This window comes from Dipodomys merriami, unplaced genomic scaffold (genome assembly GCF_024711535.1).
Source record: "Dipodomys merriami isolate MVZ:Mamm:240054 unplaced genomic scaffold, mDipMer1.0.p SCAF_304, whole genome shotgun sequence".
Lineage (NCBI taxonomy): Eukaryota > Metazoa > Chordata > Mammalia > Rodentia > Heteromyidae > Dipodomys > Dipodomys merriami.
The window spans coordinates 69,127-92,168 of record NW_027204538.1 but is presented as its reverse complement, the minus strand read 5'-3'; positions in this window follow the sequence as shown (position 1 = coordinate 92,168).

Sequence of the window (23,042 nt, the reverse complement as noted above, 5' to 3'; positions counted from 1 at the left end):
GGTTAGGGTGAGGGTTAGGGCTAGGGATAGGATGAGTGTTAGGGTTTGGGTGATGTTTAGAGTGAAGGTGAGGTTTAAGGTGAGGGTGAGGTTTAGGGTGTGGGTGAGGATTAGGTTTAGATTGAGTGTTAGTGTTAGGTTTACGTTTAGTGTGAGGTTGAGGGTTAGGGGTAGCTTTAGGGTTAGGTTGAGGTTTTGGATTAGGGTTAGGGTTAGTGTGAGGTTTAGGGTGAAGGGTAGGGTTATGGTTATGGTGAGGGTTAGGGTGAGGGTGAGGGTTAGGGTGAGGGTGTGGGTGAAGGTTAGGCGTAGGTGTAGGGTTAGGATGAGTTTAAGGGTTAGGTTTAGGTTGAGGAATAGTGTTAGGTTTAGGGTTAGGGTGAGTGTTAGAGTGTGGGTTAGGGTTCCGGTGGGGGTGAGGTTTAGGGTGTTGGTGAGGGTTAGGTTTAGGGTGAGGATTAGGGTTATAGTGAGGTTTATGGTGAGGGTAAGGGTTAGGGTGAGGTTTAGTGTGAGGGTTAGGGTGAGGGTGAGGTATAGGTTTTGGGTTAGGGTTAGTGTGAGGGTTAGGGATAGGTTTAGGGATAGGGTGAGAGTGAGGGTTAGGGTTAGGTTTAGGTTTAGAGTTAGGTTGAGGGTGAGGGTTAGGGTTAGTATTAGAGTTAGCCTGAGGGTGAGGGTGAGGGTTAGGGTTAGGGTGAGTTTTATGGGTAGGGTTTGGGTTAGGGTGAGGGTTAGGGTTAGGGTTAGGGTTAGGATGAGATTAGTCTGAGGGTTAGGGTTAGGGTTAGGTTGAGGGTTAGGGTTAACCTGATATTTATTGTGAGAGTATCGTTTAGGGTGAGGGTGAGGATTCGGGTGAGCATGATGGTTAGGATGAGGGTGAGTGTTAGGGTTACAGTTAAGGTTAGGGAGAGGGGTAGCGTGAGCATTAGGGTTAGGATTAGGGTTAGGATTAGGGTTAGAGTGAGGATGAGGGTGAGGGTTAGGGTGTGGGTAAGTGTTATGGTTATGGTTAGGGTTAGGGCTAGGGTGAGGGTTAGTGTGAGGGTGAGGGTTTCGTTTACCTTAGGGTTAGGGTTATTGTGAGGATTAGGTTAAGGTTGAGGCTTAATCTGAGGTTATGGTTAGGGTGTGGGTTATGGTTAGGGTGATGTTTATGGTGAGGGTGAGTGTTCAGTGAGGGTGAGGGTGAGTGTGAGGGTTAGTGTTAGAGTTAGGTTTAGGTTGAGGGTGATTTTGAGGGTTAGGAATAGGAATAGGGTTAGGGTTATGGTTAGGGTGAGGGTTACGGTTAGTGTGAGAGATATGATTAGGTTTAGGGTTAGGGTTACTGTGAGGGTAAGGGTTAGGGTGAGGGTTAAGGTGAAGCTGAGGGTTAGGGTTCGGGTTTGGGTTAGGGTGAGGGCTAGGGTGAGGGTGAGGGTTAGTGTGAGGGTTAGGGTGAGGGTTTCTTTTAGGTCACGGTTAGGTTTATGGTGAGGATTAGCGTGAGAGTGAGGGTTAGGGTTAGGGTTAGCATGAGGGTGAGGGTTTAGGTGATGTTTAGGGTGAGGGTGAGGATTAAGGTGAGGGTGAAGTTTAGGGTGCGGTTGAGGATTAGGGTTAGGGTTTGGGTTAGGGTAATGGTGATGGTAAGGTATAGGGTGAGGTTTATTGTGAGGATGAGGTTTAGGTTTAGTGTTAGGGTTAGGGTGAGGTTTAGGGTGAGCGTTAGGGTTTGGTTTAGGGGTAGGGTGAGGGTGTGGTATAGGGTGAGTGTTAGTGTTAGGGTGAGGGATAGGGAAATGGTTAGGGTGAGTTTGAGGGTTAGGGTTAGGGTTAGGGTGAGGTTGAGCGTTAGGATTAGGGTAAGGATTAGGTTTTGGCTGAGTTTGTGGGTGACTGTAAAAGTGAGGGTTAGGTTTAGGTTGAGGGTTAGGGCTAGGGTTAGGGTTAAGTTAAGGGTGAGGGTTAGGGTTAGGGTGAGGGTGTGGGTAAATGTTAGAGTGAGGGTTAGGTTGAGAGTGAGGGTTAGGGTAAGTTTCAGGGTAAGGGTTAGGATGAGGGTAAGGGTTAGGTTGAAGGTTAAGGTGAGGGTGAGGGTTAGCATTAGTGTTAGGGTGAGGGTGAGGGTGAGGGTTAGGGTGAGGGTTAGGGTTAAGTTTAGGGATGGGGTGAGGATTAGGGTTAGGGTTAGGTTTAGGGTGAGGTTTAGGATGAGGGGTAGGGTTAGTGAAAGAGTGATAGTTAGGGTTAATTTGAAGATTAGGGATATAGTGAGGTTAATTTTACTGTGAGGTTTAGGTTTAGGTTAGGGTTTAGATGAGTGTTAGGGTTATGTTGAGAGTGAGGGTGAGGGTGAGGGCTAGGTTTAGTGTTAGTGTGAGTGTTATTGTTAGGGTCGGGGTTAGGTTTAGGGTGAGGGTTAGGGTTAAAGTAAGGGTTAGAGTGAGGGTTAGGGTTAGGGTGAGGGTCAGGGTGAGGGTTTGGATTAGGTTGAGGGTTAGGTTTAGGGTGAGGGTTAGGGTTAGGGTAAGCGTTAGGGTGATGGTGAGGGTTAGGGTGAGGGTGAGGGTTAGGTTTAGAGTTAGGGTTAGACTGAGTGTTAGGATTAGGGATAGGGTTAGGGTGAGAGTTAGGGTGAGGTGTCGGGATACGGTTAGGCTGAGGGTTAGGGTTAGTGTGAAGGTTAGGGGTAGGGTTAGGGTTAGTGTTAGGATAATGTTTAGGGTGAGGGTTAGTTTAAAGGTGAGGGTTAGAGTGAGCGTTAGGGTTAGGTTCACTGTGAGGTTTAGGGTTAAGGTGATGTTTAGGGTGATGTTAAGGGTTAGTGTGACGGTGAGGGTGAGGGTGAGGCTGAGGGTGAGGGTTAGGGTGAGGGTGAGTTTAGTTTAGGATTAGGGTTAGAGTTAGGGTTAGGCTAAGGGTGAGGGGGAAAGTGAGGGTGAGGGTTAGGTTTAGGGCTAGGGTGAGGTTTAGGGTTAGTGTGAGGGTTAGTGTGATGGTGAGGGTCAGCGTGAAGGTGAGGGTTAGAATGACGGTGAGGGTGAGGGTGAGGGTTAGGGTTAGGATTAGGGTTAGGGTGAGTTTTAGGGTTATGGCTTGGGTTAGAGTTATTATTAGGGTTAAGTTTAGGATGAGGGTGAGGGTTATTGTTAGGGTTAGGGTTAGGTTTAGGTTGAGGGTGGGTTTGAGGGTTAGCGTTAGTCTTAGGGTTATGGTTAGGGTAAGGCTGATGGGGAAGGGGAGGTTGAGGATGAGTGTTGGGGTTAAGTTTAGGGTTAAGGTGAGGGCTTGGGTGAGGGTGAGGGTTAGGCTGAAGGTGAGGGTGAGGGTTTTGGTTAGGTAAAGTTTAGGGTTAGGGTGAGGATTAGGCTGAGGATGAGGATTAAGCTTAGGTTAGGTTCAGGATGAGGGTTAGTGTTAGGGTTAGGTTGAGGGTTAGGGTTAGGGAGATGTTTAGGGTGAGGTTGAGGGTTAGGGTTAGGGTGAGGGTGAGGGTTAGGGTTAGGGTTAGGTTTAGGGTGAGGGTGAGGGTTAGGATTAGAGTGAGGGTGAGGGTGAGGGTTAGGGTTAGGATTAGGTTTAGGGTTAGGGTGAGGGCTAGGGTTAGGGTGAGGGTTAGGGTGAGTGTGCGGTTTTCTGTTAGGAAACGGTTAGGGTTAGGTTTAGGGTGAGGATTAGGCTGAGGGTGAGGTTGAAGGTGAGGTTTAGGGTTAAGGTGAGGGTTAGGGTTAGCGTTAGGCTGAGCGTTAGGGTTTGGGTGATGTTTAAGGTGAGGGTGAGGGTGAAGGTGAGGGTTAGGGTGCAGGTGAGGGTTAGGGTGAGGGTGAGGGTTATGGTGATGGTGAGGTTAGGTTTAGGGTTAGTGTGAGGAAAAGGCTTAGGGTGAGGATTAGGATGAAATAAGTGTTAGGGTTCTGATTAGAGTTTGGGTTAGGGTGAGATATAGGGTTAGAGTTCGGGTTAGGTTTCAGTTGAAGGTGAGGGTTAGAGTTAGGGTTAGGGTGAGGGTTAGGGTTGGGGTGAATGTTAGGCTTACGGTTAGGGTGAGGGTGAGGGTGAGGTTCAGGTGAGGGTTAGGGTGTGGGTTAGGGTTAAGGTTATCGTGAGAGTAAGGGTTAGGGTGTGGTTTAGCGTGAGGGGTAGGGTTAGGGTTAGGGTTAGGATTAGGTTTAGGGTGAGAGTTAGGGTGAGGTGTCGTGATACGGTTAGGCTGAGGGTTAGGGTTAGTGTGAAGGTTAGGGGTAGGGGTAGGGTTAGTGTTAGGATAATGTTTAGGGTGAGGGTTAGTTTGAGGGTAAGGGTTAGAGTGAGCGTTAGGATTAGGTTCAGTGTGAGGTTTAGGGGTAAGGTGATGTTTAGGGTGATGTTGAGGGTTAGTGTGAGGGTGAGGGTGAGGGTGAGGCTGAGGGTGAGGGTTAGTGTGAAGGTGAGTTTAGTTTAGGTTTAGGGTTAGAGTTAGGGTTAGGCTGAGGGTGAGGGTGAGGGTTAGGGTTAGGGCTAGGGTGAGGGTTAGGGTTAGTGTGAAGGTTAGTGTGATGGTGAGGGTCAGCGTGAAGGTGAGGGTTAAAATGACGGTGAGGGTGAGGTTGAGGTTTAGGGTTAGGATTAGGGTTAGGGTGAGTATTAGGGTTAGGGCTAGGGTTAGAGTTATTGTTAGGGTTAAGGTTAGGATGAGGGTGAGGGTTATTGTTAGGGTTAGGGTTAGGGTTAGGTGAGGGTGGGGTTGAGGGTAAGGGTTAGTCTTAGGGTTATGGTTAGGGTAAGGCTGATGGGGAAGGGGAGGTTGAGGTTGAGTGTTACGGTTAAGTTTAGGGTTAAGGTGAGGGCTTGGGTGAGGGTGAGGTTTAGGCTGAGGGTGAGGGTGAGGGTTTTGGTTAGGTAAAGGTTAGGGTTAAGGTGAGGATTAGGGTGAGGATGAGGATTAAGCTGAGGTTAGGTTCAGGGTGAGGGTTAGTTTTAGGGTTAGGGTGAGGGTTAGGGTTAGGGAGATGTTTAGGTTGAGGTTGAGGGTTAGGGTGAGGGTGAGGGTGAGTGTGAGGTTTAGGATTAAGGTTAGGTTTAGGGTTAGGGAGATGTTTAGGGTGAGGTTGAGGGTTAGGGTGAGGGTGAGGGTGAGGGTGAGGGTTAGGGTTAGGGTTAGGTTTAGGATGAGGGTGAGGGTTAGGATTAGGAATAGGATTAGGGTTAGTGTTAAACTGAGTGTGAGGGTCAGGGTGAGGGTCAAGGTTATGGTCAAGTTTAGGGTTAGGTTTAGAGTGCAGGTTAAGGTTAGTGTGAGGTTTATGGTTAGAGTTAGGGTGAGGGTAAGGGTTAGGATGAGGGTAAGCCTTAGGTTGAGTGTGAGGTTTTGGAATTCGGCTTTGTGTTAGGGTTAGTGTGAGGGGTAGGGTTCGGGTGAGGGTGAGGGTTCGGTTGAGAGTGAGTGTTAGTGTGAGGGTGAGTGTTCGGGTGAGGGTGAGGTTTAGGGTGTGGTTGAGGGTTTGGGTTAGGATGAGAGTCAGGGTATGGTGTCGGGATAGGGTTAGGGTGAGTGTTAGGATTAGTGTGAATGTTAGTGTTAGGGTTAGGGTTAGGATAAGGGTTAGTGTGAGGGTTACGGTTAGTGTGATGTTTAGGGTGAGGTTGAGGGTTAGTGTGAGGGTGACCGTGAGGGTTAAGGTGAGGGTGAGGCTGAGTGGGAGAGTGACAGTGAGGGTTAGGTTTAGGGTTAGGTTTAGGGTGAGGGTAAGTGTTTGGGTTGCTATTAGGGTTATGGTAAAGCTTAGGTTGATTGTGAGGGTGAGGGTGAGGGTGAGGATCTCGGTTACGTAAGTGTTAGGGTTACGTTTAGGTTAATACTGAGGGTTAGGGTTAGCGTTAGGGTTAGGGTGAAGGTTAGGATGGGGGTTAGGGTGAGAGTCAGGGTTCGGGTTAGGGTTGGGTGAGGGTAAGGGTGAGCGTAAGGGTTAGGGTGAGGGTTAGGTTGTGGGTGAGGGATAGGTTTATCGTGAAGGTAATGGTTAGGGTTAGGTTGAGAGTGAGGGTGAGGGTAAGGGTAAGGGTTAGGGTCAGAATTAGGGTGAGGGTGAGGGTGATGGTTAGGGTTAGCATTAGGGTTAGGTTTAGGATTAGGTTGAGTGTTAGGGTTAGGGTTAGGGTTAGGGTTAGGGCTAGGGTGCAGGTTAGGGTTACGGTTAGATTGAGGGTGAGGGTCAGGGTTAGGGTTAGGATTAGGTTTAGGGTTAGGGTGAGGCTGAGGCTGAGGCTGAGGGTGAAGGTGAGGGTGAGGGTGAGGATTAAGGTTAGGGTTAGGTTTAGGGTGAGGACTAATGTGAGGGTGATGTTTTTGTTTAGGAAAAGTTTAGGGTTAGTTTTAGGGTGAGGATTAGGGTGAGGGTGAGGTTTAAGGTGAGGGTTAGGGTTAGGGTCAGTGTTAGGGTTAGGGTTAGGGTGAGGGTTAGGGTTAGGTTGATGTTTAGGGTGACGGTGAAGGTGAGACTGAGGGTTCGGGTGAGGGTTAGGGTTAGGGTGAGGGTTAGGGTTAGGGTTAGGTTTAGGTTTAGGGTGAGGGTAAGGGTCATGATGACAGGGTGAGGGTGTGGGTTAGGGTTAGGTTTAGGGTTAGGGTGAGGGTTGGGGTGAGGGTTAGGGTTAGGGTTAGGGTGAGGGTTAGGGTGAAGCTTAGGGTGAAGTTTACGGTTAGGGTTAGGGTTTGGAGTAGGGTAAGGTTTAGGGGGAGGGGAAGAGGTATGGTGAGGGTTAAGGAGAGGGTGAGGGATAGGGTTATGGTTAGGGTAAGGGTTAATCTAAAGGTTATGTTGAGAGTGAGCATTTGTGTTAGCATCAGGGTTGGGTGAAGGTAAGGGGTAGGATTAGGCTGAGGGGTAGTTTTAGGGTTATTATGAGATTTAGGTTTAGGGTTAGGGTGAGGGTAAGGGTTAGGATGACAGCTAGGGTGAGGGTCAGGGTTAGGGTTAGGTTTAGGGTTAGGGTGAGGGTTAGAGTGAGGGTTAGGGTTAGAGTTAGTGTGAGGGTTAGGGTGAAGGTTAGGGTTAGGTTTAGGGTTTGGGGTAGGGTGAGGTTTAGGGAGAGGGGAAGGGGTAGGGTGAGGGTTAAGGAGAGGGTGAGGGATAGGGTTATGTTGAGGGTAAGGGTTAATCTAAGGGTTAGGTTGGGAGTGAGCATTTGTGTTAGCATCATGGTTGGGTTGAGGGTTAGGGATAGGGTTAGTTTGCGGAGTAGTTTAGGGTTAGGGTGAGGGTTAGGGTTAGGGTTAAGGTGAGGTTAAGGGTTTGGTTGAGGGTGAGGGTGAGGGTTAGGCTTAGCCTTAGAGTGAGGGTGAATGTTAGGGTTAGGGATAGGGTGAGTGTGAGTGTGAGGATTAGGTGTAGGATTAGGGTTAGGTTTAGGGTTATGCTGAGGTTTAGCCTGATGGGTAGGGTTACAGTTAGGGTGAGGGTTAGGTTTAGTGGGAGTGTTAGGGTTAGGTTTAGGGTTAGGGTTAGGGTGAGGGTTCAGGTGAGGTTTCGGGTTAAGTAGTGGGTGAGGGTTAGGGTTAGTGTGAGGACTAGCTTTAGGGTTAGTGTTACTGTTAGGGTTAGGATTAGGGTGAGGGTAAGGGTTAGGGTTAGTTTTATGGTTAGGGTTCGGGTTCGGGTTAGTGTGAGGGTTAGGTTTAGGGTTAGGTGAAGGATCGGGTAAGGGTGAGGGTGAGGGTTAGGGTCAGGGTGAGTATTATGATTAGGTTAAGGACTAGGGTTAGGCTGAGGGTGATGGTGAAGTTGAGGTTTATGATTAAGGTTACGGTGAGGGTTAGGTTTAGGGTGATGTTTAGGGTGAGGGTGAGGGTTAGGGTGAGGGTGAGGGTTTGGGTGAGGGTGAGGATTAGGGTGTGGATGAGGGTTAACCTGAGGGTGAGGGTTACAGTTAGGTTTAGGGTGTGGGTTAGGGTTAGGGTTTGGATTAGGGTGAGGTATATGGTGAGGGGTAGGGTCAGGGTTGGGGTGAGGTTTAGGGTTAATGTGAGGTTTAGGGTTAGGTTTAGGGTAAGTGTGAGGGTAAGGGTTAGTGTGAGGGGTAGGGTTATTGTTAGGTTTAGGGTGAGGGTGAGGGTGAGTGTTATGGTTAGGGTTAGGGTGAGGGTTAGGGTTAGGCTAAGGCTTAGGGTTGGGGATAGGGTAAGGTTGAGTGTGAGGGTGATGTTTAGAGGTAGTTTTAGGCTGAAGGTGAGGTTTCGGTTTAGGATTAGGGTTAGGGTTAGGGTTAGGGAGAGGGTTAGGTTTAGGATTAGGGTTAGGGTTAGCCTTAAGGTGGGGATGAGGTTGAGGGTTAGGGAGAGGATTAGGGTTAGGTTTACAGTTAGGGTGAGAGTGAGGATTAGGTTGAGGTGAGGGATCGTGTTTGGGTGAGGGTTAGGGTGATGCTGAGGGTTAGGGTGAGGGTGAGGTTTAGGTTTAGTGTTAGCTTTAGGGTGAGGGTTAGGATCAGGGTTAGGATTAGGGTGAGGGTTAAGGTGAGGGTTAGGGTTAGGGTTAGCGTGAGGGTGAGGGTGAGAGGTAGAGTTAGGTTTCGAGTTAGGGTGATGGTGAGGGAGAGGGTGAGGGTGAGGTTGTGGGTTAGGTTTTGGGTGAGGGTTAGGGTTAATATTAGAGTTAGGGTTAGGGTGAGGGATAGGGTTAGGGTTAGGGTTAGGATGAGGGTTAGGGTGTTGGGTAGGGTTAGGGTCAGGGTGACGGTTAGGGTTAGTGTGAGTTTTAGGTTTAAGATTAGGGTCAGGGTTAGGATTAGGGTAGGGGTGAGGGCTAGGGTGAGGGTGAGGGGTAGGGTGAGGGGTAGGGTTAAGGTTAGGGTGAGGGTGAGGGTTAGGTTTAGTGTGAGGGTTAGGGTTAGTATGAGTTTGAGGGTGAGGTTGAGGGTTAGGGTGAGGGTGAGTGTTAGGGTTAGGGTTAGGGTTAGGGTGAGGGTGAGCGTTACGGTTAGGTTGAGGGTTAGGGTGAGGGTAGGGTTAGGGTAAGGGTGAGGGTGAGGCTTAGGTTTAGTGTGAGGGTTAGGGTTAGTGTAAGGTTAAGGGTTAGGGTGAGGTTTAGGGTAACAGTGAGGCTTAGGGTTAGCGTGAGTTTGAGGGTGAGGGTGAGGTTTAGGGTTAGATTGAGGGTTAGGGTTAGGGTGAAGGTGAGGGTGAGCTGTAGCGTGAGAGTGAGGGTGAGGGTGAGGGTTTGGGTGAAGGGGGAGGTTTATGGTTAGGGTTCGGGTTAGAGTTAGGGTGAGGCTGTGGGTGAGGGTTAGGTTTAGGATTAGGGTTAGTGTTAGGGTTAGGCTGAGGGTGAGTGTGAGGGTGAGGGTGAGGGTTAGGTTTTGGGTGAGGGTGAGGGTTAAGGTTAGGTTTAGGGTTAGGTTGAGGTATAGGATTAGGGTTAGGGTTAGGATGAGGATTAGGCTGTGGGGTATGGTTAGGGTTAGGGTGAGGGTTAGGGTTAGTGTGAGTTTTAGGGTTAAGGTTAGGGTCAGGGATAGGATTAGGTTAGGGGTAAGGGATAGGGTGAGGGTTAGGATGAGGGTCAGGTTTAAGTTTAGGGATAGGGTTAGGATGAGGTTAGGGTGAGGGCTAGGGTGAGTGTGTGGGTTAGGGTTAGTGTTAGGGATAGGGTGAGGATTAGGTTTAGGGTAAGGGTTAGGGTGAGTCTTAGGCTGAGGGGAAGGGTTAGGGATAGGGTGAGAATTAGGTTTAGTGTGAGGGTTAGGTTTTGGGGTAGGGTTAGGGTGAGGTCTAGGGTGAGTGTGAGGGTGAGGGTTTTATTTAGGGATAGGGTAAGGATTAGGGTTAGGGTTAGGTTTAGGGTGAGATTTAGGCTGATGTGTAGGGTTACAGTTAGGGTGAGGTTTAGGTTTAGTGGGAGTGTTATGGTTAGGTTTAGGGTTAGGGTTAGGGTGAGGGTTTGGGAGAGCGTTCGGGTTAATGTGTGGCTGAGGGTTAGGGTTAGTGTGAGGACTAGGTTTAGGTTTAAGGTTACTGTTAGGGTTAGGGTTAGGGTGAGGGTAAGGGTAATGGTTAGTGGTATGGTTCGGGTGAGGGTTCGGGTTAGTGTGAGGGTTAGGGTTAGGGTTAGGTGAAGGTGGGAGTAAGGGTTAGAGTGAGGGTTAGGTTGAGGGTGAGGGTTAGGATTAGAGTTAGGGTTAGGATTAGGTTTAGGATGAGGGTGAGGTTGAGGTTCAGTGTTAGCGTGAGGGTTAGTGTTATTGTTGTGGTTAGGTTGCAGGTGAGGGTGAGGGTGAGGGTGTGGGTTAGGGTTAGTATTAGGGTAGGGTTAGGTTTGGCTGAGGGTGAGGGTGAGAGTGAGGGTGAGGGTCAAGTTTAGGGTTAGGTTTAGGGTGAGGGCTAGGGTGAGGGTGATATTTTTTGTTAGGAAATGTTTATTGTTAGGTTTAGGGTGAGGATTTGTGTGAGGGTGAGCTTTAAGGTGAGGGTTAGGGTTAGGGTGATGTTTAGGGTGAGGGTGAAGGTGAGAGTGAGGGTTCAGGTGAGGGTTAGGGTTAGGGTGAAGTTTAGGGTTAGGGTTAGTGTTAGGGTCAGGATAAGGGTTAGGATGACAGTTAGGTTGAGGGTGAGGGTTAGGGTTAGGTTTGGGTTAGGGTGATGTTTATGGTGAGGGTGAGGGTGAGAGTGAGGATTCGGTTGAGGGTGTGGCTTAGGGGGTTGGTGAGGGTTAGGGTGAGAGTGAGGGTGAGGGTGAGGGTGAGAGTTAGTGTGTTGGTGAGAGTTAGGGTGAGGGTGACTGTTAGGGTTAAGGTTAGGATTAGGATGAGGGTTAGGGTTAGGGTTAGGGTGAGGGTTATGGTTAGGGATAGGGTGAGGATAGGTTTAGTGTGAGGGTTGGGGTTAGGGTTGGTGGAAGGTTAAGGGTTAGGTTGAGGATTAGGGTGAGAGTGAGTGTTAGGGTTAGATTAAGGCTTAGGGTGAGGGTTAGGGTAAGGGTTAGGGTTAGGGTTAGGGTGAGTTTGAGGGATAAATTTAGGGTTAGGGTGAGGGTTATGGTTGGGGTGAGGGTTAGGGTTAGGGTTAGGGTGAGGGTTCAGTTGAGTGTGAGTGTTAGGGTGTGGGTGACGGTTAGGGTTAGGTTGAGGGATAAGGTGACGGTGAAGGTTAGGGTGAGGGTGAGGGTTAGGGTTAGGGTGAGTGATAGGGTGAGAGTGAGGGTTAAGGTGAGTGTGAGGATTAGGGTTAGGGTTACCCTTAGGGTTATGGTGAGGGTATGGGTTAGGGTGAGGTTTAGGTTGAGGGTGAGGGTTAGGCTTAGCGTTAGGGTTAAGGCGAGAGATAGGGTGAGGTTTAGGGTTAGGGTGAGTGTGAGGGTTCTGGTTAGGGTTAGGGTGATGTTTATGGTTAGAGTGTGGGTTAGGGATAGGTTTATGGTTAGGGGGAGGTTTAGGTTATGGTTAGGGTTCCAGTTATGGTGAGTGTGAAGGTGAGTGTTAGGGTTAGGATTAGGGTTAGGGTTAGTGTTAGGCTGAGGGTGAGGGTGAGGGTGAGGGTGAGGGTGAGTGTTAGGGTTAGGGTAATGTTTAGGGTTAGGTTTAGGTTGAGGGTTAGGGTTAGGGTTAGGATTAGGATTAGGGTTAGGATTATGGTTAGGGTTAGGCTGTGGGTTAGGGATAGGTTTATGGTTAGGGTTAGCATTAGGTTTAACATTAGAGTTCGAGTGACGGTGAGGTTGAGGGTTAGGTTTAGGATTAGGTTTAGGGTTAGGGTGAGGCTGAGGTTGAGGATGAGTTTGAGGGAGAGAGTGAGGGTTAGGGTTAGGCTTAGGGTGAGGGCTAGGGTGAGGTTGAGGGTTAGTGTGAGGGTGCAGTTTTCAGTTAGGAAAGGGTTAGGTTTAGGGTTAGGTTTAGGGTGAGGATTAGGCTGAGGGTGAGGTTGAAGGTGAGGGTTAGGGTTAAGGTGAGGGTTAGGGTTAGGGTTAGGGTTAGGGTTAGGGTGATGTTTAGGGTGAGGGTGAGGGTGAGGGTGAGAGTTGGGGTTAGGGTAATGTTTAGGGTTAGGGTTAGGTTGGGGGTTAGGATGAGGGTTAGGGTGAGGATTATGGCTAGAGTTAGTGTGAGGGTTAGGTTTAGTGTGACGCTTAGGGTTAGGGTGAGGGTAAGCATTAGGGTGAGGGTTAGGATCAGTTTGCAGGATAGGGTTAGTGTTAGGGTTAGGGTGAGCATTTGGATGAGGGTTAGGTGTAGGGTAAGGGTGTGGGTTAGTGTTAGGGTTGAGTTCAGTGTTAGCATTAGGGTGAGGTGTAGGGTTAGGGTTAGGGTTAATGTGAGGATAAGGGACATATGGAGGGTTAGGGTGAGGGATAGGGTTAATGTAAGGTTTAGGGTGAGTGTTTGTGTGAGGATTAGGTTTAGTTTTAGGGTTACGTGAGGGTTAGGATGAGGGTAAGGTTTAAGGTGAGGTTTAGGGTGAGGTTGAGTATTAGGGTTAGCATTAGTGTTAGAGTGAGGGTTAGGGTTAGGGATAGCATTAGTCTTAGTATTAGGGTTAGGGTGAGGTTTAGGATTAGGGTTAAAGTGAGGGAGAGGTTTAGGGTTAGCATTAGGTTTACGGTTAGGTTTAGTTTGAGGGTGAGGGTTAGGAATAGGGTTAGGATTAGGTTTAGGTTTAGGGTGAGGCTGAGGTCGAGGGTGAGGGTGAGGGTTAGGGCTAGGCTTAGGGTGAGGGCTAGGGTGAGGGCTAGGTTGAGGGCGAGGGTTAGGGGGAGAGTTAGGGTTGGGGTGAATGTTAGGATTACGGTTAGGTTGAGGGTGAGGGTGATGGTGAAGTTGAGGGTTAAGGTGTGGGTTAGGGTTAAGGTTATGGTAAGGGTAAGGGTTAGGGTGAGGTTTAGTGTGAGGGTTAGGGTTAGGGTGAGGATTATGGTGATGTTGAGTGTTAAGGTGACAGTGAGGGTTAGGGTGAGGGTGAGGTTTAGGTTTAGAGTTAGCATTAGTGTGAGGGTTAGGGTCAGGGTTAGGATTAGGGAAAGGGTTAAAGTGAGGGTTAGGGTTGGGTTAGTTTTAGGGTTAGTATGAGGATTAGGGTTAGTGTTAGGTTTATAGTGAAGGTAAGGGTTAAGGTGAGGGTTAGGCTGAAAGGGTAGGTTTAGGGTAAGGGTGAGGGAGAGGGTGAGGGAGAGGGTGAGGGTAAGGGTTAGGGTGAGGGTGAGGCTTAGTGTTAGCATTAGTGTTAGGGTTAGGGTTAGAGTGAGTGTGAGGTTTAGGGTTAGGGTTAGGGTGAGGGTGAGGGTGAGGGTGAGGGTAAGGTTTAGGTTTAGGTTTAGGGTTATGGTTAGGATTAGTGTAAGTTTGAGGGCTAGTGTGAGGGTGAGGGTTAGGGTTTGGGTTAGGGTGAGGGTAAGGGTTAGGGTGAGGGGTAGGGTGAGGTGTAGGGTTATGGTTAGGGTGAGTGTTAGGGTTAGCGTGAAGTTTATGGTGAGGTTTAGGGTTAGGGTTAGGGTGTGGGTTAAGGTTAGGGTGATGTTTAGGCTGAGGGTGAGCGTTAGGGTGAGAGTTAGGGTGAGGTTTAGGGTTAGTGGTAGGATTAGGGTTAGGGTGAGGGTGAGGTTTAGGGTTAGAATTAGGGTTACGGGAGGGTTAAATTGAGGGTCAGTTTTAGGGTTAGTGTTAAGGTTAGGGTTAGAATGAGCGTTAGGTTGAGGTTTAGGGTTAGGATTAGGGTTAGGTTTAGGATGAGCGTTAGGCTGAGTGTTAGGGTTAGGGTTAGTGTGAGGGTTAGGGATAGGTTAGGGTTAGGGTTTGGGTTTGGTTATGGTGATGGTTAATTTTAGGTTTAGGGTTGGGTTCAGGTTTAGGCTGTGGGTTAGGGTTAGTGTTAGTGTGAGGGTTAGGTTTAGGGTTAGGTTTAGGGTGTGGACTGTGGTGAGGGTGAGGGTTATGGTGATCGTTAGGATTAGGGTTAGGGTTAGGTTCAGGTATAGGTTGAGGGTTAGGATTAGAGTAAGGACTTGGGTTGGGCTGAGGTGAGGGTGAGGGTTAGGGTTAGAGTGAAGGTTAGAGTGAGTGTGAGTGGGCGGGGGAGAGTTTGGTTTTGGGTTAGAGTTAGGTTGAGGGTGAGGGTTAGGGTTAGGGTTAGCAATAGGTTTAGGCTGAGGGTGAGGGTGAGTTTGAGGGTGAGGTTTAGGGTTAGGGTGAGGGTTAGGGTTAGGGTTAGGTTTAGGTTGAGGGTTAGGGTTAGGGTTAGGATGAGCGTTAGGCTCAGGGTTAAGGTTAAGGTTAGTGTGAGGGTTAGGGTTAGGGTTAGGGTTAGGTTTTGGTTAGGGTGAAGTTTAGGGTGAGGGTGAGGGTTAGGATAAGGTTTAGGCTGAGTGTTAGGTTTAGGGTTAGGGTGAGAGTCAGGGTAAGGGTTAGGGTGAAGTTTAGGGTGAGGGTGAGGGTTAGGATTACCTTTAGGGTTAGGATTAGGGTGAGGGTGAGGATGAGGGTTAGTGTTAGGGTGAGGGTTAGGGTTGGGGTTGGGGTGAGGGTTAGGGTTAGGGATAGGGTTAGGGTGAAGGTGAGGGTGAGGGTTAGGGTTAGAGTTAAGTTTAGGCTGAGGGTGAGGGTGAGGGTGAGGGTGACGTTGATGGTTAGGGTTATGGTTAGGGGGATGGTGAGGGTTAGGGTGAGGGTGAGGGTTAGAGTGAGTGTGACGGTGAGGGTTTGCTTTATGTCAGGGATAGTGTCACGCTGAGGTTAGGGTTAGGGTTAGGGTTAGTGTTAGGGCAAGGGTTAGGTTGCGGGTTAGGTTTTGGGTGATGTTTAGTGTGAGGGAGAGGTTGAGGGTTCAAGTGTGGGTGAGATTTAGGGTGTGGGTGAAGTTTAGTGTTAGGTTGAGTTTTAGCGTTAGGTTTAGGTTTAGTGTGAGGGTGAGGGTTAGGGCTTGGGTTAGGGTTAGGTTGAAGGTTAGTATTAGGGTTAGGGTTACTATGAGTGTTATGGTGAAGGGTAGGGTTAGGGTTAGGGTTAGGGTGAAGATTAGGGTGAGGTTGTAGGTGAGGGTTAGCGTTAGGTGCAGGGTTAGGGTGACTTTGAGGGTGAGGCTTAGGTTTAGGATTAGGGTTAGGGTTAGGAAGAGTGTTAGGGTGTCGGTGAGGAATCGGGTCAGGGTCCGGGTTAGAGTGTAGTTGAGGGTTATGTTTAGGGTGATTATTAGGGTTAGATTTAGATTTATGGTGAGAGTAAGGGTTAGGGTGAGGTTTAGTGTGAGGGTTAGGCTTAGGGTTAGGTTTAGGGTGAGGGTTAGGGATAGGTTTAGGGATAGGGTGAGGGTAAGTGTGAGGGTTAGGTTTGGTTTATGGTTAGAGTTAGGGTGAGGGTGAGGGTTAGTTTTTGGGTTAGTATTAAAATTAGCCTGATGGTGAGGGTGAGGGTTAGGTTCAGGGTGAGTGTTAGGGTTAGGGGTAGGGTTAGGGTGAGTGTTAGGGTTAGGGTTAGGTTTAGGATGAGCGTTAGGCTTAGGGTTAGGGTTTGGGTTAGTGTGAAGGTTAGGGTTAGTGTTAGTGTTAGTGTGAGGGTTAGGGTTAGTTTTAGGTTTAGGATAACGGTTAGGTTGAGGGTTAGGTTTAGGGTTAGTGCGAGGGTTAGGTTTAGGGTTGGGGTTAGAGTCAGGGTAAAGTTTAGGGTGAGAGTTAGGGTGAGGGTGAGGGTAAAGGTTAGGGTGAGGGTTAGGGTTAGGGTGAGGGTTAGGATTACGGTTAGCACTAGGTTTAGGCTGAGGGTGAGGGTGAGGATGAGGGTGAGGTTTACAGTTAGGTTGAGGGTTAGGGTTAGGATTAGGTTTAGGGTGAGGGTTAGGGTTAGGGTTAGGCCTAGGCTGAGGGTTAGTGTTAGGGTTAGTGTTAGGTTTAGTGTGCGGTTAGGGTTAGGGTTAGGGTTAGGTTAGGGTGAAGTTTTGTTTTAGGTTTAGGGTTAGGATAAGGTTTATCCTGAGGGTTATGGTTAGGGTTAGTGTGAAGATTAGGTTTATGGTTAGGGTTAGGGTGCGTGCTAGTGTGAGGGTGAGTGTTAGGGTGAGAGTGAGTGTAAGGGATTAGTTTAGGTAAGGGTTAAGGTAAGGTTAGTTTGAGGATTAGGGTGAGGTTGAGGTTTAAAGTGAGGGTTAGGGTTAGGTTTAGGGTTAGAGATAGGGTGAGGGTGAGGGTTAGGTTTAGTATTAGAGTTAGCCTGAGGGTGAGGGTGAGGGTTAGGGTTCGCGTGAGTTTTATGGGTAGGGTTACGGTTAGGGTGAGGGTTAGGATTAGGGTTAGGGTTAGGATGAGTGTTAGGCTGAGGGTTAAGGTTAGGGTTAGTGTGAGGATTAGGGTTAGGGTTAGGGTTAGGGTTAGGTTTAGATTTAGGATAAGGGTTAGGATGAGGGTTAGGTTTAGGGTTAGGGTTAGGGTTAGGGTCAGGGTAAAGGTTAGGGTGAGGGTTAGGGTGAGGGTGAGGGTAAAGGTTAGGGTGAGCATTAGGGTGAGTGTGAGGGTTAGGGTTAGTGTGAGGGTTGGGTGAGGGTTAGGGTGAGGGTTAGGGTGAGTGTTCACGATTGTTGTGAGAGTATGTTTTAGTGTGAGTGTGAGTGTTCAGTTGAGCTTGTGGGTTAGGATGAGGGTGAGGGTTAAGGTTACATTTAGTGTTAGTGAGAGGGGTAGGGTGATCATTATGGTTAGTATTAGGGTTAGAGTGAGGATGAGGGTGAGGATTAGGGTGTGGGTAAGTTATGGTTAGGGTTAGGGTTAGGGCTCGGGTGAAGGTGAGGGTTAGTGTGAGGGTGAGGGTTTCATTTACCTTATGGTTAGGGTTATGGTGATAATTAGGTTGAGGGTGAGGGTTAAGCTGAGGTTAGGGTTAGGGTGAGGGTTAGAGTTAGGGTGATGACTGTTGTGAGAGTATGGTTTAGGGTGAGGGTGAGTGTTCAGGTGAGCTTGAGGGTTAGGATGAGGATGAGGGTTAGGGTTATATTTAGGTTTAGGGAGAGGTGTAGGGTGAGCATTATGGTTAGAATTAGTGTTAGAGTGAGGATGAGGGTGAGGGTTAGGGTTAGGGTTAGGGTTTGGTTAGGGTGAAGTTATGTTTTAGGTTTAGGGATAGGAAAAGGTTTATCCTAAGTGTTATGGTTAGGTTAGTGTGAAGGTTAGGTTTAGGGTTTGGGTTAGGTTGTGGGCTAGGGTGAGGGTGAGGGTTAGGGTGACGCTGTGGGTAAGGGTTTAGTTAAGGTAAGGGTTAAGGTAAGGTTAGGTTGAGGATTTGGGTGAGGTTGAGGGTTAAGGTAAGGGTTAGGGTTAGGTTTATGGTTAGAGTTAGGGTGAGGGTGAGGGTTAGGTTTAGTATTAGAGTTAGCCTGAGGGTGAGGGTGAGGGTTAGGGTTAGGGTTAGTGTGATGGTTAGGGTTAAGGTTAGGGTGAGTGTTAAGGTCAGGTTTAGGGATAGGATAAGGGATAGATTTAGGGTTAGGGTGAGGGTTAGGTTTAGGGTTAGGGTCAGGGTAAAGTTTAGGGTGAGGGTTAGGGTGAGGATGAGGGTAAAGGTTAGGGTGAGCATTAGGGCGAGGGTGAGGGTTAGGGTTAGTGTGAGGGTTAGGGTGAGGGTAAGGGTTAGGGTGATGGTAAGGTTGAGGGTGAGTGTTAGTATTATGTTATGGGTAAGGGTTAGGCTGAGCGTTAGGGTACGGATTAGGGTTAGGGTGGGGGTTAGGGTAGGGTTAAGTTGAGGGTTAGCGTTAGGGTGATGACTGTTGTGAAAGTATGGTTTAGGGTGAGGGTGAGTGTTCCGTTGAGCTTGAGGGTTAGGATGAGGTTGAGGGTTAGGGTTACATTTAGGGTTAGGGAGAGGGTTAGGGTGAGCATTAGGGTTAGGATTAGGGTTAGAGTGAGGATGAGGGTGAGGGTTAGGGTGTGGGTAAGTGTTATGGTTATGGTTAGGGTTAGGGCTAGGGTGAGGGTGAGGGTTAGTGTGAGGGTGAGGTTTCGTTTACCTTAGGATTAGGGTTAGGGTGATGTTTAGGGTGAGGGTGACAGTTCGGTGAGTGTGAGGGTGAGGGTTCAGGTTAGGGTTAGGTTTAGGTTGAGGGTGATTGTGAGGGTTAGGATTAGGAATAGGGTTAGGGTTAGGGTGAGGGTGAGGGTTAGTGTGCGGGTTATAGGGTTAGGGTTAGGGTTAGGGTTAGGGTGAGGGTAAGGGATAGTGTGAGGGTTATGATTAGGGTTAGGGTTAGGGTGAGGGTAAGGGTTACGGTGAGGGTTAGGGTGAAGTTGAGGGTAAGGGATCGGGTTAGGGTTAGGGTGAGGGCTAGGGTGAGGGTGAGGTTTAGTGTGAGGGTTAGGGTGAGATTTTCTTTTAGGTCAGGTTTAGGTTTATGATGAGGATTAGCTTGAGAGTGAGGGTTAGAGTTAGGGTGAAGGTTAGGGTTAGGGTCAGGTTGAGGGTTAGGGTTTGTGTGATGTTTAGGGTGATGGAGAGGGTTAGGGTGAGGATGAGGATGAGGGTGAGGGTGACGGTTGGGGTGAGGGTGAAGGTTAAGGTGTGGTTGAGGATTAGGGTTAGGGTTAGGGTTACGGTTATGGTGAGGGTAAGTTATAGGGTGAGGTTTATTGTGAGGATGAATGTTAGGGTTAGTGTTAGGGTTACGGTGAGGTTTAGGGTGAGGGTTACGTTTTGGTTTAGGGTTAGTTTGAGGGTGAGGTATAGGATGAGTGTTAGGGTGAGGGTTAGGGATATGGTTTGGCTGAGGGTGAGGGTGACTGTAAGAGTGAGGGTTAGGGTGAGGGTTAGGGTTAGGGTGAGCGTGAGGGTGAGGGTTAGGGTGAGGCTATGGGTTAGGTTGAGGATTAGTGTGAGGGTGACGGTTAGGGTTAGCATTAGGGTTAGGGTGAGGGTTAGGGTTAAGGTTAGGGATAGGATGAGGATTAGGGTTAGTGTTAGGTTTAGGGTGAGGGTTAGGCTGCAGGATAGGGTTAGTGATAGAATGACTGTTATGTTTACTGTGAGGATAAGGGTTAGAGTGAGGTTTAGGTTTAGTGTGAGGTTTAGGTTTAAGGTTAGGGTTAGGATGAGTGTTAGGGTTAGGTTGAGGGGGAGGGTGAGGGTGAGGGCTAGGGTTAGGGTTTTTGAGGGTTAGTGTTAGGATGAGGGTTAGGTTTAGGGTACAGGTTAGGGTTAAAGTAAGGGTTAGGGTGAGGGCTAGCGTTAGGGTTAGGGTGAGGGTCAGGGTGAGGGTTAAGTTAAGGTTGAGGGTTAGGTTTAGGGTTAGGGTTAGGTTTAGGGTGAGTGTTAGGGTGATGGTGAGGATCAGGGTGAGGGTGACGGTTAGGTTTAGAGTTAGGTTTAGGGTGAGTGTTAGGATTAGGGTTAGCTTTAGGGTGAGAGTTAGGGTGAGGTGTCGTGATACGGTTAGAGTGAGGTTTAGGGTTAGTGTGAAGGTTAGGGTTATGGTTAGGGTTAGTGTGAGGATAATGTTTAGGGTGAGGGTTAGTTTGAGGATGAGGTTTAGGGTGAGCGTTATGGTTAGGTTCAGTGTAAGGGTTAGGGTTAAGGTGATGTTTAGGGTGAGGTTGAGGTTTAGTGTGAGGGTGAGGGTGAGGTTGAGGGTGAGGGGTAGGATGAGGGTGAGAGTGAGGTTAGTTTAGGATTAAGGTTAGAGTTAGGGTTAGGCTGAGGGTGAGGGGGAAAGTGAGGGTGAGGGCTAGGGTTAGGGCTAGGGTGAGGGTTAGGGATTTTGTGAGAGTTAGTGTGATGGTGAGGGTCAGCGTGAAGGTGAGGGTTAGAATGAAGGTGAGGGTAAGGTTGAGGGTAAGTGTTAGGAATAGGGTTAGGGTGAGTTTTAGGATTAGGGTTAGAGTTATTGTTAGGGTTAGGATTAGGGTTAGGATGAGGGTGAGGGTTATTGTTAGAGTTAGGGTTAGGGTTAGGGTGAGGGTGGGGTTGACGGTCAGGGTTAGTGTTAGGGTTATGTTTAGGTTAAGGCTGAGGAAGGGGAGGTTGAGGCTGATGTTTAAGGTTAAAGTTAGGGTTAGGTTGAGGGCTTGTGTGAGGGTGAGGGTTAGGCTTAGGGTGAGGGTGAGGGTTTCGGTTAAGTAAAGGTTAGGGTTAGGGTGAGGATTAGGGTGAGGATGAGGATTAAGCTGAGGTTAGGTTCAGGGTCAGGGTTAGGGTTAGAGTGAGACTTAGGGTTAGGATGATGTTTAGGGTGAGGGGGAGGGGGAGGGTTAGGGTTAGGGTGAGTGTGAGGTTTAGGATTAGGAATAGGATTAGGGTTAGGGTTAAGCTGAGGGTGAGAGTCAGGGTGAGAGTGAAGGTTAGGATCAGGGTAAGGGTTAGGATTAGAGTTAGGGTTATGGTTAGTGTGAGGGTTTTGGTTAGGGTTAGGTTGAGGGTTAGTGTTAGGGTGAGAATAAACGTTAGGGTGTGGGTTAGGGTGAGTGTGAGTGTATGGATTATGGTTTGTGTTAGGGTTAGGGTTTGGGTGATGTTTAGAGTGAGGGTGAGGGTTAGGCTGAGGATGAGGGTTCAGTTGAGGGTGAGGGTTCGGTTGAGGGTGAGGGTTAGGGTGTGGGTGAGGATTAGGTTTAGGGTGAGGTTTAGCATTAGGGGTAGGGTTAGGGTTAGGTTGAGGGTTAGGTTTAGCGCTAGGGTTAGGATGAGGGGTAGGGAGAGGGTAGGGTTAGATTTAGGGTAGGTTTAGGGTGAGTGTGAGGGTTAGGTTGAGGCTGAGGGTGAGCGTTAGGGTTAGAGTTAGGATGAGGGTTAGGCTGACGGTGAGTTTTAGGCTTAGGGTTAGGGTAAGGGTTAGGGTGACGGTGAGGGTTAGCTTTAGGATGAGGATTAGGGTTAGTGTGATCGTTAGGGTTAAGGTTAGGGTGAGGGTTAAGGTGAGGATTAGGGTCAGTGTTGGGGTGACGGTTAGGGTGAGGGTTAGGTTTAGAGTTAGAGTTAGTGTGAGGATAAGGTTTAGGCAGAGGGTAAGGGTGAGGGGGAGGATGAGGGGGAGGGTTAGGGTGAGGGTGATGGTTATGGTTAGGTTTAGATTTAGGGTGAGAATGAGGTTAAGGGTTAGGTTTTGGATTAGGGTTAGGCTTAGGCTGAGGGTGAGGTTGAGGGTCAGGGTGAGGGTTAAGGTTAGTGTGAGTGTTAGGGTTAGGGTTAGGGTTAAGGTTAGGTTGAGGGTTAGGGTTAGGGTTAGGATTAGGATAAGGGTTAGGCTGAGGGTTAGGTTTAGGTTTAGGTTGAGGGTAAGGTTTAGGGTGAGGTTTATGGTGAGGGTGAGGGTTAGGATAAGTCTTAGGGTTAGGGTGAGGGTTAGGGTTAGGGATAGGTTTAGGGCTGGGTGAGGGTTAGGGTGAGGGAAAGGGTTAGGGTGAGATTTAGGGTAAGGGGGATGGATAGGGTTATGGTGAGGGTAAGGGTTAGGGCAAGTTTTAGGGTGAGGTTGAGGGTTAATGTTAGCATTAGGGTTATGGTGAGCATGAGGGTTATGTTTATGTTGAGGGCTAGTGTGAGGTGAGGGTTAGGGTGAGGGTGAGTGTTCTGTTGAGAATTAGAGTTAGGGTGAGCGTTAGGGATAGGGTTAGTGTGAGCGTAAGGATTAGGGGCATGGTTAGGGTGAGGGTGAAAGTTAGGGTTAGTGTGAGGGTTAAGGTTAGGGTTATGGTTAGGGGGAGGGCTAGGGTGAGCCGTAGTTTTAGGGTTAGGGTAAGTTTGCAGGTTAGGGTGAGGGTAAGGTTTAGGGTGAGGTTTAGGGTGAGGGTGAGGTTTAGGGTTAGGTTGAGGTTAGGGTGAGGGTTAGGGTTAGGGTTAGGGATAGGGTGATGATAACGGTTAGTGTGAGGGTTAGGGTGAGGTTGAGGATTAGGGTTAATGTGAGGATAAGGGTTAGGTTGAGGGTTATGGTGAGAGTGAGGGTTAGGTTTAGGATGAGGTTATGGGTTAGGGTTATGGTTAGGGTGAGGATTACGGTGTGCCGTACGTTTAGGGTTAGGGTTAGTTGGCGGGTTAGGGTGAGGGTAATGTTTAGGGTGAGGTTTAGCGTGAGGGTAAGAGTTAAGGTTAGAGTGAGGTTAAGGATTAGGTTGAGGGTTAGGGTTAGGGTTAGTGATATGGTGAGGATTAGGGTTAGTGTGAGGGTTAGGGTGAGGTTTAGGATTAGGTTCATTGTGAGGAGAAGCGTTAGGGTGAGGGTTAGGGTGAGGGTGAGGTGTTGGGTTAGCATTAGGGATAGGGTGAGCGTTAGTGTGAAGGTTAGGTTTAGGGTGAGCATAGGGTTAGGTTTAGGCTGAGGGTTAGGGTTAGGTTGATATTTATGGTGAAGGTGAGTGTTACGGTGAGGTTGAGGGTGAAGGTTAGGTTAAGGGTTAGGGTTAGGGTTAGTGTGAGGGTGAGGATGAGGGTTAGGTTTAGGATTAGGGTTAGGGTTTTGCTTAGTGTGCATGTTAGGGTGAGGATGTGGGTTTGGGTGATGGTGAGGGTTACGGTGTGTGTGAGGTTTAGAGTTAGGCTGAGGATTAGGGTTAGGGTTAGGATTATGGTGAGGTTAAGGGTTAGGGTGAGGTTTACTGTGAAGGTGAGGATTAGGGTTAGCATTAGAGTTAGGATGATGGTTAGGGTGAGCGTTAGGTTTAGGGTTAGGTTTAGGGTGAGTTTGAAGGTGAGGGTGAGATTTAGTGTTATGATTAGTGTTAGGGTTATGTTTAGAGTGAGGTTAAGAGTTTTGGTTAGGGTGAGGGTTAGGGTTAGGGTGAGGGTTATGGTTAGGGTGAGGGTTAGGGTTAGGTTGAGGGTTAGGGTTAGGATAAAGTTTAGCGTTTTATGAGGGTGAGTGTTAGGGTGAGGGTGAGTTTCAGGGTGAGGGTCAGGGTTTGGTTGATCGTGAGGGTTAAGGTGTGGTTGAGAGTTAGGTTTAGGGTGAGGGCAGGGTGACGGTGAGTGTTAGGGTGCGGGTTAGATTTAGTGTTAGGATTAGTGTGATGGTGAGGGTGAGCGTGCGGGTGACAGTTAGGGTGAGTGTGATTGTGAGGGTTAGGGTTAGGATTAGGTTTAGGGTGAGTTTTAGGGTTAGGGTTAGGGTGTGGGTGAGGGTTACGCTT